Source organism: Eubalaena glacialis, chromosome 7, assembly GCF_028564815.1.
Source record: "Eubalaena glacialis isolate mEubGla1 chromosome 7, mEubGla1.1.hap2.+ XY, whole genome shotgun sequence".
NCBI classification, from domain to species: domain Eukaryota; kingdom Metazoa; phylum Chordata; class Mammalia; order Artiodactyla; family Balaenidae; genus Eubalaena; species Eubalaena glacialis.
The window spans coordinates 120,599,258-120,615,411 of record NC_083722.1 but is presented as its reverse complement, the minus strand read 5'-3'; positions in this window follow the sequence as shown (position 1 = coordinate 120,615,411).

The following is a 16,154-nucleotide window of genomic DNA, read 5'->3' as shown; positions in this document are numbered from 1 at the left end:
TCTTTATCCATTTTTCGCTTTCCTGGGATATTGAAGGTGTACCGAAGTGGAGGTTCTTGGAAACAGAGCAGCCCTAAACTTTGGGGTGCCTGTGTCTTGTTGATTTTTAGGTTTCCCGATTTAGACGCCCATGAGTGGAAGTGCCCTATGCTCTCTAAGCTGTGCTTATTACATGTTTCAGGACACACCGTACACTTCTCCAGAGTGGCTGTTGGCAATTTACAACCCGCCCATCAGCGTAGCAAGGCTCCCATGTCTCCATGGCCTGTCCTGCATTTCTGGTTTTTACACTTTTTTCAGCATGGCCCTTTTGACCGATGGCAAGCGAGACTTCTTTGTAGCGCTGATTTGCCTTTCCGGCTTGCCTGGTTGGCCAAAAAGGGCGTATGCGTTTTTTCCTGAATATATTCAGGGAAAAACGCATACGCCCTTTTTGGCCAAGGGCATCATTGTCAACGCTTTGCCGCTTTTCATGTGCTTTCAAGGCGAGTCGAGTCTGCCTCCTGAAACCTGTTTCCTGCAATTCTGCCTTGCTTTCCAATCCTCCTCGTTGCCTTCCCTCAATATATTTGTGGACGAGAGTTATCATTTATAACTCTGCAGGTTTGTGAGTTGCAGTGCCCCTGAGCTCCATTTGTCAACCCGCTTTTTTGGGAGATGGCCGCCAAAGCGCAGGATTGCTTCAGGCCGTATTCTGGTTCCGGGGGGCAGGCTGAGCCTGTGGTTCATTCTTCTTCCTGATGGGAAAATAGAGTGACCTGTGCCTGTCCCAACACCTAGAGCTAGTCTCTCATTGGTTCCCCCTCTTCCCGTTCATCCTCAGGCCAAATTGCGACCTGTCCGAAACAGGAGGTTAAAGGTGCTGATTCTCCAAGTAGGGAGATTGTTAGTCGAGCGGCTGGAATGGCGAACCCGAGCAGAAGGAGAGGAGAGATGAGGTGCGTTTGAGAAACCTTTCCCGATCACACGGCGTACCATCTTCTGGGTTTCCCACGCATGTTTTCGATGTAGGAAGATGCCCTTGAACCTGGAGATTTGGGACCCACGGCATGGGTACCACGCAGTATGACTTTAAAGGGTCTGCGTTTGCTCACCCAAGCTCACCAATCCTCTCAGCCCCAAGAGTGTCCAGCCTCATGTCTCATCCAGCTGTGGGTCTAGATATGGTCAATCCAGGTTGCATCAGAGCCCCTGAACGGACTTTGTAAGAATTTCTCTCTCTTTCACTGTCTTTGTTTTACGGGTTTTTTTTTAAGTAATCTATTTTTATGATAGGGTTTAGCTGCTTTTCACTGCTGTGTTTATGCCGCTTTACACCCTCTTGATTCACTTCCAGAGAGAGATCAATACATAGGTTTTAAGACTCTTACTAGTCAGATATATTCTTGGGCGGTGAATAGGGGCTGTTGAGTCCAGTTCACTGAGCAGGGAGTAGGTCTTGTCTATTACATATTTGGCTTGTGGAACGGTATCTGAGCTAATTTCAAACCCTTGTTTTATGCATCACCCCACCTCACCTTTCCCGTTAAGCAGCCATAGTGTGTTTTCTAAATGTGTGACTCTGTTCTGTTTTGTAATTCAGTTCAAGTGTAGCGATTTTGACATTCCCTCTCTCAGTGATATCTTAGGATAAGTGTCTTTTTCTCTGTGACTTATTTCACTGAGAGTCATCGTACCTAAATCCACTCATCCTGCTGCTACTAGCCTTATGACATTGATTTCATGGCTGAGTGATATTCCATTGTGCCTAAGTACCACAACTTCTTTATCCATTTTTCGCTTTCCTGGGATATTGAAGGTGTACCGAAGTGGAGGTTCTTGGAAACAGAGCAGCCCTAAACTTTGGGGTGCCTGTGTCTTGTTGATTTTTAGGTTTCCCGATTTATTCGCCCATGAGTGGAAGTGCCCTATGCTCTCTAAGCTGTGCTTATTACATGTTTCAGGACACACCGTACACTTCTCCAGAGTGGCTGTTGGCAATTTACAGCCCGCCCATCAGCGTAGCAAGGCTCCCATGTCTCCATGGCCTGTCCTGCATTTCTGGTTTTTACACTTTTTTCAGCATGGCCCTTTTGACCGATGGCAAGCGAGACTTCTTTGTAGCGCTGATTTGCCTTTCCGGCTTGCCTGGTTGGCCAAAAAGGGCGTATGCGTTTTTCCCTGAATATATTCAGGGAAAAACGCATACGCCCTTTTTGGCCAAGGGCATCATTGTCAACGCTTTGCCGCTTTTCATGTGCTTTCAAGGCGAGTCGAGTCTGCCTCCTGAAACCTGTTTCCTGCAATTCTGCCTTGCTTTCCAATCCTCCTCGTTGCCTTCCCTCAATATATTTGTGGACGAGAGTTATCATTTATAACTCTGCAGGTTTGTGAGTTGCAGTGCCCCTGAGCTCCATTTGTCAACTGGCTTTTTTGGGAGCTGGCCGCCAAAGCGCAGGATTGCTTCAGGCCGTATTCTGGTTCCGGGGGGCAGGCTGAGCCTGTGGTTCATTCTTCTTCCTGATGGGAAAATAGAGTGACCTGTGCCTGTCCCAACACCTAGAGCTAGTCTCTCATTGGTTCCCCCTCTTCCCGTTCATCCTCAGGCCAAATTGCGACCTGTCCGAAACAGGAGGTTAAAGGTGCTGATTCTCCAAGTAGGGAGATGGTTAGTCGAGCGGCTGGAATGGCGAACCCGAGCACAAGGAGAGGAGAAATGAGGTGCGTTTGAGAAACCTTTCCCGATCACACGGTGTACCATCTTCTGGGTTTCCCACGCATGTTTTCGATGTAGGAAGATGCCCTTGAACCTGGAGATTAGGGACCCACGGCATGGGTACCACGCAGTATGACTTTAAAGGGTCTGCGTTTGCTCACCCAAGCTCACCAATCGTCTCAGCCCCAAGAGTGTCCAGCCTCATGTCTCATCCAGCTGTGGGTCTAGATATGGTCAATCCAGGTTGCATCAGAGCCCCTGAACGGACTTTATAAGAATTTCTCTCTCTTTCACTGTCTTTGTTTTATGGGGTTTTTTTTAAGTAATCTATTTTTATAATGGGGTTTAGCTGCTTTCCACTGCTGTGTTTATGCTGCTTTACACCCTCTTGATTCACTTCCAGAGAGAGATCAATACATAGGTTTTAAGACTCTTATTAGTCAGATATATTCTTGGGCGGTGAATAGGGGCTGTTGAGTCCAGTTCACTGAGCAGGGAGTAGGTCTTGTCTATTACATATTTGGCTTGTGGAACGGTATCTGAGCTAATTTCAAACCCTTGTTTTATGCATCACCCCACCTCACCTTTCCCGTTAAGCAGCCATAGTGTGTTTTCTAAATGTGTGACTCTGTTCTGTTTTGTAATTCAGTTCAAGTGTAGCGACTTTGACATTCCCTCTCTCAGTGATATCTTAGGATAAGTGTCTTTTTCTCTGTGACTTATTTCACTGAGAGTCATCGTACCTAAATCCACTCATCCTGCTGCTACTAGCCTTATGACATTGATTTCATGGCTGAGTGATATTCCATTGTGCCTAAGTACCACAACTTCTTTATCCATTTTTCGCTTTCCTGGGATATTGAAGGTGTACCGAAGTGGAGGTTCTTGGAAACAGAGCAGCCCTAAACTTTGGGGTGCCTGTGTCTTGTTGATTTTTAGGTTTCCCGATTGATACGCCCATGAGTGGAAGTGCCCTATGCTCTCTAAGCTGTGCTTATTACATGTTTCAGGACACACCGTACACTTCTCCAGAGTGGCTGTTGGCAATTTACAGCCCGCCCATCAGCGTAGCAAGGCTCCCATGTCTCCATGGCCTGTCCTGCATTTCTGGTTTTTACACTTTTTTCAGCATGGCCCTTTTGACCGATGGCAAGCGAGACTTCTTTGTAGCGCTGATTTGCCTTTCCGGCTTGCCTGGTTGGCCAAAAAGGGCGTATGCGTTTTTTCCTGAATATATTCAGGGAAAAACGCATACGCCCTTTTTGGCCAAGGGCATCATTGTCAACGCTTTGCCGCTTTTCATGTGCTTTCAAGGCGAGTCGAGTCTGCCTCCTGAAACCTGTTTCCTGCAATTCTGCCTTGCTTTCCAATCCTCCTCGTTGCCTTCCCTCAATATATTTGTGGACGAGAGTTATCATTTATAACTCTGCAGGTTTGTGAGTTGCAGTGCCCCTGAGCTCCATTTGTCAACCCGCTTTTTTGGGAGATGGCCGCCAAAGCGCAGGATTGCTTCAGGCCGTATTCTGGTTCCGGGGGGCAGGCTGAGCCTGTGGTTCATTCTTCTTCCTGATGGGAAAATAGAGTGACCTGTGCCTGTCCCAACACCTAGAGCTAGTCTCTCATTGGTTCCCCCTCTTCCCGTTCATCCTCAGGCCAAATTGCGACCTGTCCGAAACAGGAGGTTAAAGGTGCTGATTCTCCAAGTAGGGAGATTGTTAGTCGAGCGGCTGGAATGGCGAACCCGAGCAGAAGGAGAGGAGAGATGAGGTGCGTTTGAGAAACCTTTCCCGATCACACGGCGTACCATCTTCTGGGTTTCCCACGCATGTTTTCGATGTAGGAAGATGCCCTTGAACCTGGAGATTTGGGACCCACGGCATGGGTACCACGCAGTATGACTTTAAAGGGTCTGCGTTTGCTCACCCAAGCTCACCAATCCTCTCAGCCCCAAGAGTGTCCAGCCTCATGTCTCATCCAGCTGTGGGTCTAGATATGGTCAATCCAGGTTGCATCAGAGCCCCTGAACGGACTTTGTAAGAATTTCTCTCTCTTTCACTGTCTTTGTTTTACGGGTTTTTTTTTAAGTAATCTATTTTTATGATAGGGTTTAGCTGCTTTTCACTGCTGTGTTTATGCCGCTTTACACCCTCTTGATTCACTTCCAGAGAGAGATCAATACATAGGTTTTAAGACTCTTACTAGTCAGATATATTCTTGGGCGGTGAATAGGGGCTGTTGAGTCCAGTTCACTGAGCAGGGAGTAGGTCTTGTCTATTACATATTTGGCTTGTGGAACGGTATCTGAGCTAATTTCAAACCCTTGTTTTATGCATCACCCCACCTCACCTTTCCCGTTAAGCAGCCATAGTGTGTTTTCTAAATGTGTGACTCTGTTCTGTTTTGTAATTCAGTTCAAGTGTAGCGATTTTGACATTCCCTCTCTCAGTGATATCTTAGGATAAGTGTCTTTTTCTCTGTGACTTATTTCACTGAGAGTCATCGTACCTAAATCCACTCATCCTGCTGCTACTAGCCTTATGACATTGATTTCATGGCTGAGTGATATTCCATTGTGCCTAAGTACCACAACTTCTTTATCCATTTTTCGCTTTCCTGGGATATTGAAGGTGTACCGAAGTGGAGGTTCTTGGAAACAGAGCAGCCCTAAACTTTGGGGTGCCTGTGTCTTGTTGATTTTTAGGTTTCCCGATTTATTCGCCCATGAGTGGAAGTGCCCTATGCTCTCTAAGCTGTGCTTATTACATGTTTCAGGACACACCGTACACTTCTCCAGAGTGGCTGTTGGCAATTTACAGCCCGCCCATCAGCGTAGCAAGGCTCCCATGTCTCCATGGCCTGTCCTGCATTTCTGGTTTTTACACTTTTTTCAGCATGGCCCTTTTGACCGATGGCAAGCGAGACTTCTTTGTAGCGCTGATTTGCCTTTCCGGCTTGCCTGGTTGGCCAAAAAGGGCGTATGCGTTTTTCCCTGAATATATTCAGGGAAAAACGCATACGCCCTTTTTGGCCAAGGGCATCATTGTCAACGCTTTGCCGCTTTTCATGTGCTTTCAAGGCGAGTCGAGTCTGCCTCCTGAAACCTGTTTCCTGCAATTCTGCCTTGCTTTCCAATCCTCCTCGTTGCCTTCCCTCAATATATTTGTGGACGAGAGTTATCATTTATAACTCTGCAGGTTTGTGAGTTGCAGTGCCCCTGAGCTCCATTTGTCAACTGGCTTTTTTGGGAGCTGGCCGCCAAAGCGCAGGATTGCTTCAGGCCGTATTCTGGTTCCGGGGGGCAGGCTGAGCCTGTGGTTCATTCTTCTTCCTGATGGGAAAATAGAGTGACCTGTGCCTGTCCCAACACCTAGAGCTAGTCTCTCATTGGTTCCCCCTCTTCCCGTTCATCCTCAGGCCAAATTGCGACCTGTCCGAAACAGGAGGTTAAAGGTGCTGATTCTCCAAGTAGGGAGATGGTTAGTCGAGCGGCTGGAATGGCGAACCCGAGCACAAGGAGAGGAGAAATGAGGTGCGTTTGAGAAACCTTTCCCGATCACACGGTGTACCATCTTCTGGGTTTCCCACGCATGTTTTCGATGTAGGAAGATGCCCTTGAACCTGGAGATTTGGGACCCACGGCATGGGTACCACGCAGTATGACTTTAAAGGGTCTGCGTTTGCTCACCCAAGCTCACCAATCGTCTCAGCCCCAAGAGTGTCCAGCCTCATGTCTCATCCAGCTGTGGGTCTAGATATGGTCAATCCAGGTTGCATCAGAGCCCCTGAACGGACTTTATAAGAATTTCTCTCTCTTTCACTGTCTTTGTTTTATGGGGTTTTTTTTAAGTAATCTATTTTTATAATGGGGTTTAGCTGCTTTCCACTGCTGTGTTTATGCTGCTTTACACCCTCTTGATTCACTTCCAGAGAGAGATCAATACATAGGTTTTAAGACTCTTATTAGTCAGATATATTCTTGGGCGGTGAATAGGGGCTGTTGAGTCCAGTTCACTGAGCAGGGAGTAGGTCTTGTCTATTACATATTTGGCTTGTGGAACGGTATCTGAGCTAATTTCAAACCCTTGTTTTATGCATCACCCCACCTCACCTTTCCCGTTAAGCAGCCATAGTGTGTTTTCTAAATGTGTGACTCTGTTCTGTTTTGTAATTCAGTTCAAGTGTAGCGACTTTGACATTCCCTCTCTCAGTGATATCTTAGGATAAGTGTCTTTTTCTCTGTGACTTATTTCACTGAGAGTCATCGTACCTAAATCCACTCATCCTGCTGCTACTAGCCTTATGACATTGATTTCATGGCTGAGTGATATTCCATTGTGCCTAAGTACCACAACTTCTTTATCCATTTTTCGCTTTCCTGGGATATTGAAGGTGTACCGAAGTGGAGGTTCTTGGAAACAGAGCAGCCCTAAACTTTGGGGTGCCTGTGTCTTGTTGATTTTTAGGTTTCCCGATTGATACGCCCATGAGTGGAAGTGCCCTATGCTCTCTAAGCTGTGCTTATTACATGTTTCAGGACACACCGTACACTTCTCCAGAGTGGCTGTTGGCAATTTACAGCCCGCCCATCAGCGTAGCAAGGCTCCCATGTCTCCATGGCCTGTCCTGCATTTCTGGTTTTTACACTTTTTTCAGCATGGCCCTTTTGACCGATGGCAAGCGAGACTTCTTTGTAGCGCTGATTTGCCTTTCCGGCTTGCCTGGTTGGCCAAAAAGGGCGTATGCGTTTTTCCCTGAATATATTCAGGGAAAAACGCATACGCCCTTTTTGGCCAAGGGCATCATTGTCAACGCTTTGCCGCTTTTCATGTGCTTTCAAGGCGAGTCGAGTCTGCCTCCTGAAACCTGTTTCCTGCAATTCTGCCTTGCTTTCCAATCCTCCTCGTTGCCTTCCCTCAATATATTTGTGGACGAGAGTTATCATTTATAACTCTGCAGGTTTGTGAGTTGCAGTGCCCCTGAGCTCCATTTGTCAACTCGCTTTTTTGGGAGCTGGCCGCCAAAGCGCAGGATTGCTTCAGGCCGTATTCTGGTTCCGGGGGGCAGGCTGAGCCTGTGGTTCATTCTTCTTCCTGATGGGAAAATAGAGTGACCTGTGCCTGTCCCAACACCTAGAGCTAGTCTCTCATTGGTTCCCCCTCTTCCCGTTCATCCTCAGGCCAAATTGCGACCTGTCCGAAACAGGAGGTTAAAGGTGCTGATTCTCCAAGTAGGGAGATGGTTAGTCGAGCGGCTGGAATGGCGAACCCGAGCACAAGGAGAGGAGAAATGAGGTGCGTTTGAGAAACCTTTCCCGATCACACGGTGTACCATCTTCTGGGTTTCCCACGCATGTTTTCGATGTAGGAAGATGCCCTTGAACCTGGAGATTTGGGACCCACGGCATGGGTACCACGCAGTATGACTTTAAAGGGTCTGCGTTTGCTCACCCAAGCTCACCAATCGTCTCAGCCCCAAGAGTGTCCAGCCTCATGTCTCATCCAGCTGTGGGTCTAGATATGGTCAATCCAGGTTGCATCAGAGCCCCTGAACGGACTTTATAAGAATTTCTCTCTCTTTCACTGTCTTTGTTTTATGGGGTTTTTTTTAAGTAATCTATTTTTATAATGGGGTTTAGCTGCTTTCCACTGCTGTGTTTATGCTGCTTTACACCCTCTTGATTCACTTCCAGAGAGAGATCAATACATAGGTTTTAAGACTCTTACTAGTCAGATATATTCTTGGGCGGTGAATAGGGGCTGTTGAGTCCAGTTCACTGAGCAGGGAGTAGGTCTTGTCTATTACATATTTGGCTTGTGGAACGGTATCTGAGCTAATTTCAAACCCTTGTTTTATGCATCACCCCACCTCACCTTTCCCGTTAAGCAGCCATAGTGTGTTTTCTAAATGTGTGACTCTGTTCTGTTTTGTAATTCAGTTCAAGTGTAGCGACTTTGACATTCCCTCTCTCAGTGATATCTTAGGATAAGTGTCTTTTTCTCTGTGACTTATTTCACTGAGAGTCATCGTACCTAAATCCACTCATCCTGCTGCTACTAGCCTTATGACATTGATTTCATGGCTGAGTGATATTCCATTGTGCCTAAGTACCACAACTTCTTTATCCATTTTTCGCTTTCCTGGGATATTGAAGGTGTACCGAAGTGGAGGTTCTTGGAAACAGAGCAGCCCTAAACTTTGGGGTGCCTGTGTCTTGTTGATTTTTAGGTTTCCCGATTTATACGCCCATGAGTGGAAGTGCCCTATGCTCTCTAAGCTGTGCTTATTACATGTTTCAGGACACACCGTACACTTCTCCAGAGTGGCTGCTGGCAATTTACAGCCCGCCCATCAGCGTAGCAAGGCTCCCATGTCTCCATGGCCTGTCCTGCATTTCTGGTTTTTACACTTTTTTCAGCATGGCCCTTTTGACCGATGGCAAGCGAGCCTTCTTTGTAGCGCTGATTTGCCTTTCCGGCTTGCCTGGTTGGTCAAAAAGGGCGTATGCGTTTTTCCCTGAATATATTCAGGGAAAAACGCATACGCCCTTTTTGGCCAAGGGCATCATTGTCAACGCTTTGCCGCTTTTCATGTGCTTTCAAGGCGAGTCGAGTCTGCCTCCTGAAACCTGTTTCCTGCAATTCTGCCTTGCTTTCCAATCCTCCTCGTTGCCTTCCCTCAATATATTTGTGGACGAGAGTTATCATTTATAACTCTGCAGGTTTGTGAGTTGCAGTGCCCCTGAGCTCCATTTGTCAACCCGCTTTTTTTGGGAGCTGGCCGCCAAAGCGCAGGATTGCTTCAGGCCGTATTCTGGTTCCGGGGGGCAGGCTGAGCCTGTGGTTCATTCTTCTTCCTGATGGGAAAATAGAGTGACCTGTGCCTGTCCCAACACCTAGAGCTAGTCTCTCATTGGTTCCCCCTCTTCCCGTTCATCCTCAGGCCAAATTGCGACCTGTCCGAAACAGGAGGTTAAAGGTGCTGATTCTCCAAGTAGGGAGATTGTTAGTCCAGCGGCTGGAATGGCGAACCCGAGCACAAGGAGAGGAGAAATGAGGTGCGTTTGAGAAACCTTTCCCGATCACACGGTGTACCATCTTCTGGGTTTCCCACGCATGTTTCGATGTAGGAAGATGCCCTTGAACCTGGAGATTTGGGACCCACGGCATGGGTACCACGCAGTATGACTTTAAAGGGTCTGCGTTTGCTCACCCAAGCTCACCAATCCTCTCAGCCCCAAGAGTGTCCAGCCTTATGTCTCATCCAGCTGTGGGTCTAGATATGGTCAATCCAGGTTGCATCAGAGCCCCTGAACGGATTTTGTAAGAATTTCTCTCTCTTTCACTGTCTTTGTTTTATGGGTTTTTTTTTAAGTAATCTATTTTTATAATGAGGTTTAGCTGCTTTCCACTGCTGTGTTTATGCCGCTTTACACCCTCTTGATTCACTTCCAGAGAGAGATCAATACATAGGTTTTAAGACTCTTACTAGTCAGATATATTCTTGGGCGGTGAATAGGGGCTGTTGAGTCCAGTTCACTGAGCAGGGAGTAGGTCTTGTCTATTACATATTTGGCTTGTGGAACGGTATCTGAGCTAATTTCAAACCCTTGTTTTATGCATCACCCCACCTCACCTTTCCCGTTAAGCAGCCATAGTGTGTTTTCTAAATGTGTGACTCTGTTCTGTTTTGTAATTCAGTTCAAGTGTAGCGATTTTCACATTCCCTCTCTCAGTGATATCTTAGGATAAGTGTCTTTTTCTCTGTGACTTATTTCACTGAGAGTCATCGTACCTAAATCCACTCATCCTGCTGCTACTAGCCTTATGACATTGATTTCATGGCTGAGTGATATTCCATTGTGCCTAAGTACCACAACTTCTTTATCCATTTTTCGCTTTCCTGGGATATTGAAGGTGTACCGAAGTGGAGGTTCTTGGAAACAGAGCAGCCCTAAACTTTGGGGTGCCTGTGTCTTGTTGATTTTTAGGTTTCCCGATTTATACGCCCATGAGTGGAAGTGCCCTATGCTCTCTAAGCTGTGCTTATTACATGTTTCAGGACACACCGTACACTTCTCCAGAGTGGCTGTTGGCAATTTACAGCCCGCCCATCAGCGTAGCAAGGCTCCCATGTCTCCATGGCCTGTCCTGCATTTCTGGTTTTTACACTTTTTTCAGCATGGCCCTTTTGACCGATGGCAAGCGAGCCTTCTTTGTAGCGCTGATTTGCCTTTCCGGCTTGCCTGGTTGGCCAAAAAGGGCGTATGCGTTTTTTCCTGAATATATTCAGGAAAAAACGCATACGCCCTTTTTGGCCAAGGGCATCATTGTCAACGCTTTGCCGCTTTTCATGTGCTTTCAAGGCGAGTCGAGTCTGCCTCCTGAAACCTGTTTCCTGCAATTCTGCCTTGCTTTCAAATCCTCTTCGTTGCCTTCCCTCAATATATTTGTGGACGAGAGTTATCATTTATAACTCTGCAGGTTTGTGAGTTGCAGTGCCCCTGAGCTCCATTTGTCAACCCGCTTTTTTTGGGAGCTGGCCGCCAAAGCGCAGGATTGCTTCAGGCCGTATTCTGGTTCCGGGGGGCAGGCTGAGCCTGTGGTTCATTCTTCTTCCTGATGGGAAAATAGAGTGACCTGTGCCTGTCCCAACACCTAGAGCTAGTCTCTCATTGGTTCCCCCTCTTCCCGTTCATCCTCAGGCCAAATTGCGACCTGTCCGAAACAGGAGGTTAAAGGTGCTGATTCTCCAAGTAGGGAGATTGTTAATCGAGCGACTGGAATGGCGAACCCGAGCACACGGAGAGGAGAAATGAGGTGCGTTTGAGAAACCTTTCCCGATCACACGGTGTACCATCTTCTGGGTTTCCCACGCATGTTTTCGATGTAGGAAGATGCCCTTGAACCTGGAGATTTGGGACCCACGGCATGGGTACCACGCAGTATGACTTTAAAGGGTCTGCGTTTGCTCACCCAAGCTCACCAATCCTCTCAGCCCCAAGAGTGTCCAGCCTCATGTCTCATCCAGCTGTGGGTCTAGATATGGTCAATCCAGGTTGCATCAGAGCCCCTGAACGGACTTTGTAAGAATTTCTCTCTCTTTCACTGTCTTTGTTTTACGGGTTTTTTTTAAGTAATCTATTTTTATGATGGGGTTTAGCTGCTTTTCACTGCTGTGTTTATGCCGCTTTACACCCTCTTGATTCACTTCCAGAGAGAGATCAATACATAGGTTTTAAGACTCTTACTAGTCAGATATATTCTTGGGCGGTGAATAGGGGCTGTTGAGTCCAGTTCACTGAGCAGGGAGTAGGTCTTGTCTATTACATATTTGGCTTGTGGAACGGTATCTGAGCTAATTTCAAACCCTTGTTTTATGCATCACCCCACCTCACCTTTCCCGTTAAGCAGCCATAGTGTGTTTTCTAAATGTGTGACTCTGTTCTGTTTTGTAATTCAGTTCAAGTGTAGCGATTTTGACATTCCCTCTCTCAGTGATATCTTAGGATAAGTGTCTTTTTCTCTGTGACTTATTTCACTGAGAGTCATCGTACCTAAATCCACTCATCCTGCTGCTACTAGCCTTATGACATTGATTTCATGGCTGAGTGATATTCCATTGTGCCTAAGTACCACAACTTCTTTATCCATTTTTCGCTTTCCTGGGATATTGAAGGTGTACCGAAGTGGAGGTTCTTGGAAACAGAGCAGCCCTAAATTTTGGGGTGCCTGTGTCTTGTTGATTTTTAGGTTTCCCGATTTATACGCCCATGAGTGGAAGTGCCCTATGCTCTCTAAGCTGTGCTTATTACATGTTTCAGGACACACCGTACACTTCTCCAGAGTGGCTGTTGGCAATTTACAGCCCGCCCATCAGCGTAGCAAGGCTCCCATGTCTCCATGGCCTGTCCTGCATTTCTGGTTTTTACACTTTTTTCAGCATGGCCCTTTTGACCGATGGCAAGCGAGCCTTCTTTGTAGCGCTGATTTGCCTTTCCGGCTTGCCTGGTTGGCCAAAAAGGGCGTATGCGTTTTTTCCTGAATATATTCAGGGAAAAACGCATACGCCCTTTTTGGCCAAGGGCATCATTGTCAACGCTTTGCCGCTTTTCATGTGCTTTCAAGGCGAGTCGAGTCTGCCTCCTGAAACCTGTTTCCTGCAATTCTGCCTTGCTTTCCAATCCTCCTCGTTGCCTTCCCTCAATATATTTGTGGACGAGAGTTATCATTTATAACTCTGCAGGTTTGTGAGTTGCAGTGCCCCTGAGCTCCATTTGTCAACTGGCTTTTTTGGGAGCTGGCCGCCAAAGCGCAGGATTGCTTCAGGCCGTATTCTGGTTCCGGGGGGCAGGCTGAGCCTGTGGTTCATTCTTCTTCCTGATGGGAAAATAGAGTGACCTGTGCCTGTCCCAACACCTAGAGCTAGTCTCTCATTGGTTCCCCCTCTTCCCGTTCATCCTCAGGCCAAATTGCGACCTGTCCGAAACAGGAGGTTAAAGGTGCTGATTCTCCAAGTAGGGAGATTGTTAGTAGAGCGGCTGGAATGGCGAACCCGAGCACACGGAGAGGAGAAATGAGGTGCGTTTGAGAAACCTTTCCCGATCACACGGCGTACCATCTTCTGGGTTTCCCACGCATGATTTCGATGTAGGAAGATGCCCTTGAACCTGGAGATTTGGGACCCACGGCATGGGTACCACGCAGTATGACTTTAAAGGGTCTGCGTTTGCTCACCCAAGCTCACCAATCGTCTCAGCCCCAAGAGTGTCCAGCCTCATGTCTCATCCAGCTGTGGGTCTAGATATGGTCAATCCAGGTTGCATCAGAGCCCCTGAACGGACTTTATAAGAATTTCTCTCTCTTTCACTCTCTTTGTTTTATGGGGTTTTTTTTAAGTAATCTATTTTTATAATGAGGTTTAGCTGCTTTCCACTGCTGTGTTTATGCTGCTTTACACCCTCTTGATTCACTTCCAGAGAGAGATCAATACATAGGTTTTAAGACTCTTACTAGTCAGATATATTCTTGGGCGGTGAATAGGGGCTGTTGAGTCCAGTTCACTGAGCAGGGAGTAGGTCTTGTCTATTACATATTTGGCTTGTGGAACGGTATCTGAGCTAATTTCAAACCCTTGTTTTATGCATCACCCCACCTCACCTTTCCCGTTAAGCAGCCATAGTGTGTTTTCTAAATGTGTGACTCTGTTCTGTTTTGTAATTCAGTTCAAGTGTAGCGATTTTGACATTCCCTCTCTCAGTGATATCTTAGGATAAGTGTCTTTTTCTCTGTGACTTATTTCACTGAGAGTCATCGTACCTAAATCCACTCATCCTGCTGCTACTAGCCTTATGACATTGATTTCATGGCTGAGTGATATTCCATTGTGCCTAAGTACCACAACTTCTTTATCCATTTTTCGCTTTCCTGGGATATTGAAGGTGTACCGAAGTGGAGGTTCTTGGAAACAGAGCAGCCCTAAACTTTGGGGTGCCTGTGTCTTGTTGATTTTTAGGTTTCCCGATTTATACGCCCATGAGTGGAAGTGCCCTATGCTCTCTAAGCTGTGCTTATTACATGTTTCAGGACACACCGTACACTTCTCCAGAGTGGCTGCTGGCAATTTACAGCCCGCCCATCAGCGTAGCAAGGCTCCCATGTCTCCATGGCCTGTCCTGCATTTCTGGTTTTTACACTTTTTTCAGCATGGCCCTTTTGACCGATGGCAAGCGAGACTTCTTTGTAGCGCTGATTTGCCTTTCCGGCTTGCCTGGTTGGCCAAAAAGGGCGTATGCGTTTTTCCCTGAATATATTCAGGGAAAAACGCATACGCCCTTTTTGGCCAAGGGCATCATTGTCAACGCTTTGCCGCTTTTCATGTGCTTTCAAGGCGAGTCGAGTCTGCCTCCTGAAACCTGTTTCCTGCAATTCTGCCTTGCTTTCCAATCCTCCTCGTTGCCTTCCCTCAATATATTTGTGGACGAGAGTTATCATTTATAACTCTGCAGGTTTGTGAGTTGCAGTGCCCCTGAGCTCCATTTGTCAACCCGCTTTTTTTGGGAGCTGGCCGCCAAAGCGCAGGATTGCTTCAGGCCGTATTCTGGTTCCGGGGGGCAGGCTGAGCCTGTGGTTCATTCTTCTTCCTGATGGGAAAATAGAGTGACCTGTGCCTGTCCCAACACCTAGAGCTAGTCTCTCATTGGTTCCCCCTCTTCCCGTTCATCCTCAGGCCAAATTGCGACCTGTCCGAAACAGGAGGTTAAAGGTGCTAATTCTCCAAGTAGGGAGATTGTTAATCGAGCGGCTGGAATGGCGAACCCGAGCACACGGAGAGGAGAAATGAGGTGCGTTTGAGAAACCTTTCCCGATCACACGGTGTACCATCTTCTGGGTTTCCCACGCATGTTTTCGATGTAGGAAGATGCCCTTGAACCTGGAGATTTGGGACCCACGGCATGGGTACCACGCAGTATGACTTTAAAGGGTCTGCGTTTGCTCACCCAAGCTCACCAATCCTCTCAGCCCCAAGAGTGTCCAGCCTCATGTCTCACCCAGCTGTGGGTCTAGATATGGTCAATCCAGGTTGCATCAGAGCCCCTGAACGGACTTTGTAAGAATTTCTCTCTCTTTCACTGTCTTTGTTTTACGGGTTTTTTTTTAAGTAATCTATTTTTATGATGGGGTTTAGCTGCTTTTCACTGCTGTGTTTATGCCGCTTTACACCCTCTTGATTCACTTCCAGAGAGAGATCAATACATAGGTTTTAAGACTCTTACTAGTCAGATATATTCTTGGGCGGTGAATAGGGGCTGTTGAGTCCAGTTCACTGAGCAGAGAGTAGGTCTTGTCTATTACATATTTGGCTTGTGGAACGGTATCTGAGCTAATTTCAAACCCTTGTTTTATGCATCACCCCACCTCACCTTTCCCGTTAAGCAGCCATAGTGTGTTTTCTAAATGTGTGACTCTGTTCTGTTTTGTAATTCAGTTCAAGTGTAGCGATTTTGACATTCCCTCTCTCAGTGATATCTTAGGATAAGTGTCTTTTTCTCTGTGACTTATTTCACTGAGAGTCATCGTACCTAAATCCACTCATCCTGCTGCTACTAGCCTTATGACATTGATTTCACGGCTGAGTGATATTCCATTGTGCCTAAGTACCACAACTTCTTTATCCATTTTTCGCTTTCCTGGGATATTGAAGGTGTACCGAAGTGGAGGTTCTTGGAAACAGAGCAGCCCTAAACTTTGGGGTGCCTGTGTCTTGTTGATTTTTAGGTTTCCCGATTTATACGCCCATGAGTGGAAGTGCCCTATGCTCTCTAAGCTGTGCTTATTACATGTTTCAGGACACACCGTACACTTCTCCAGAGTGGCTGCTGGCAATTTACAGCCCGCCCATCAGCGTAGCAAGGCTCCCATGTCTCCATGGCCTGTCCTGCATTTCTGGTTTTTACACTTTT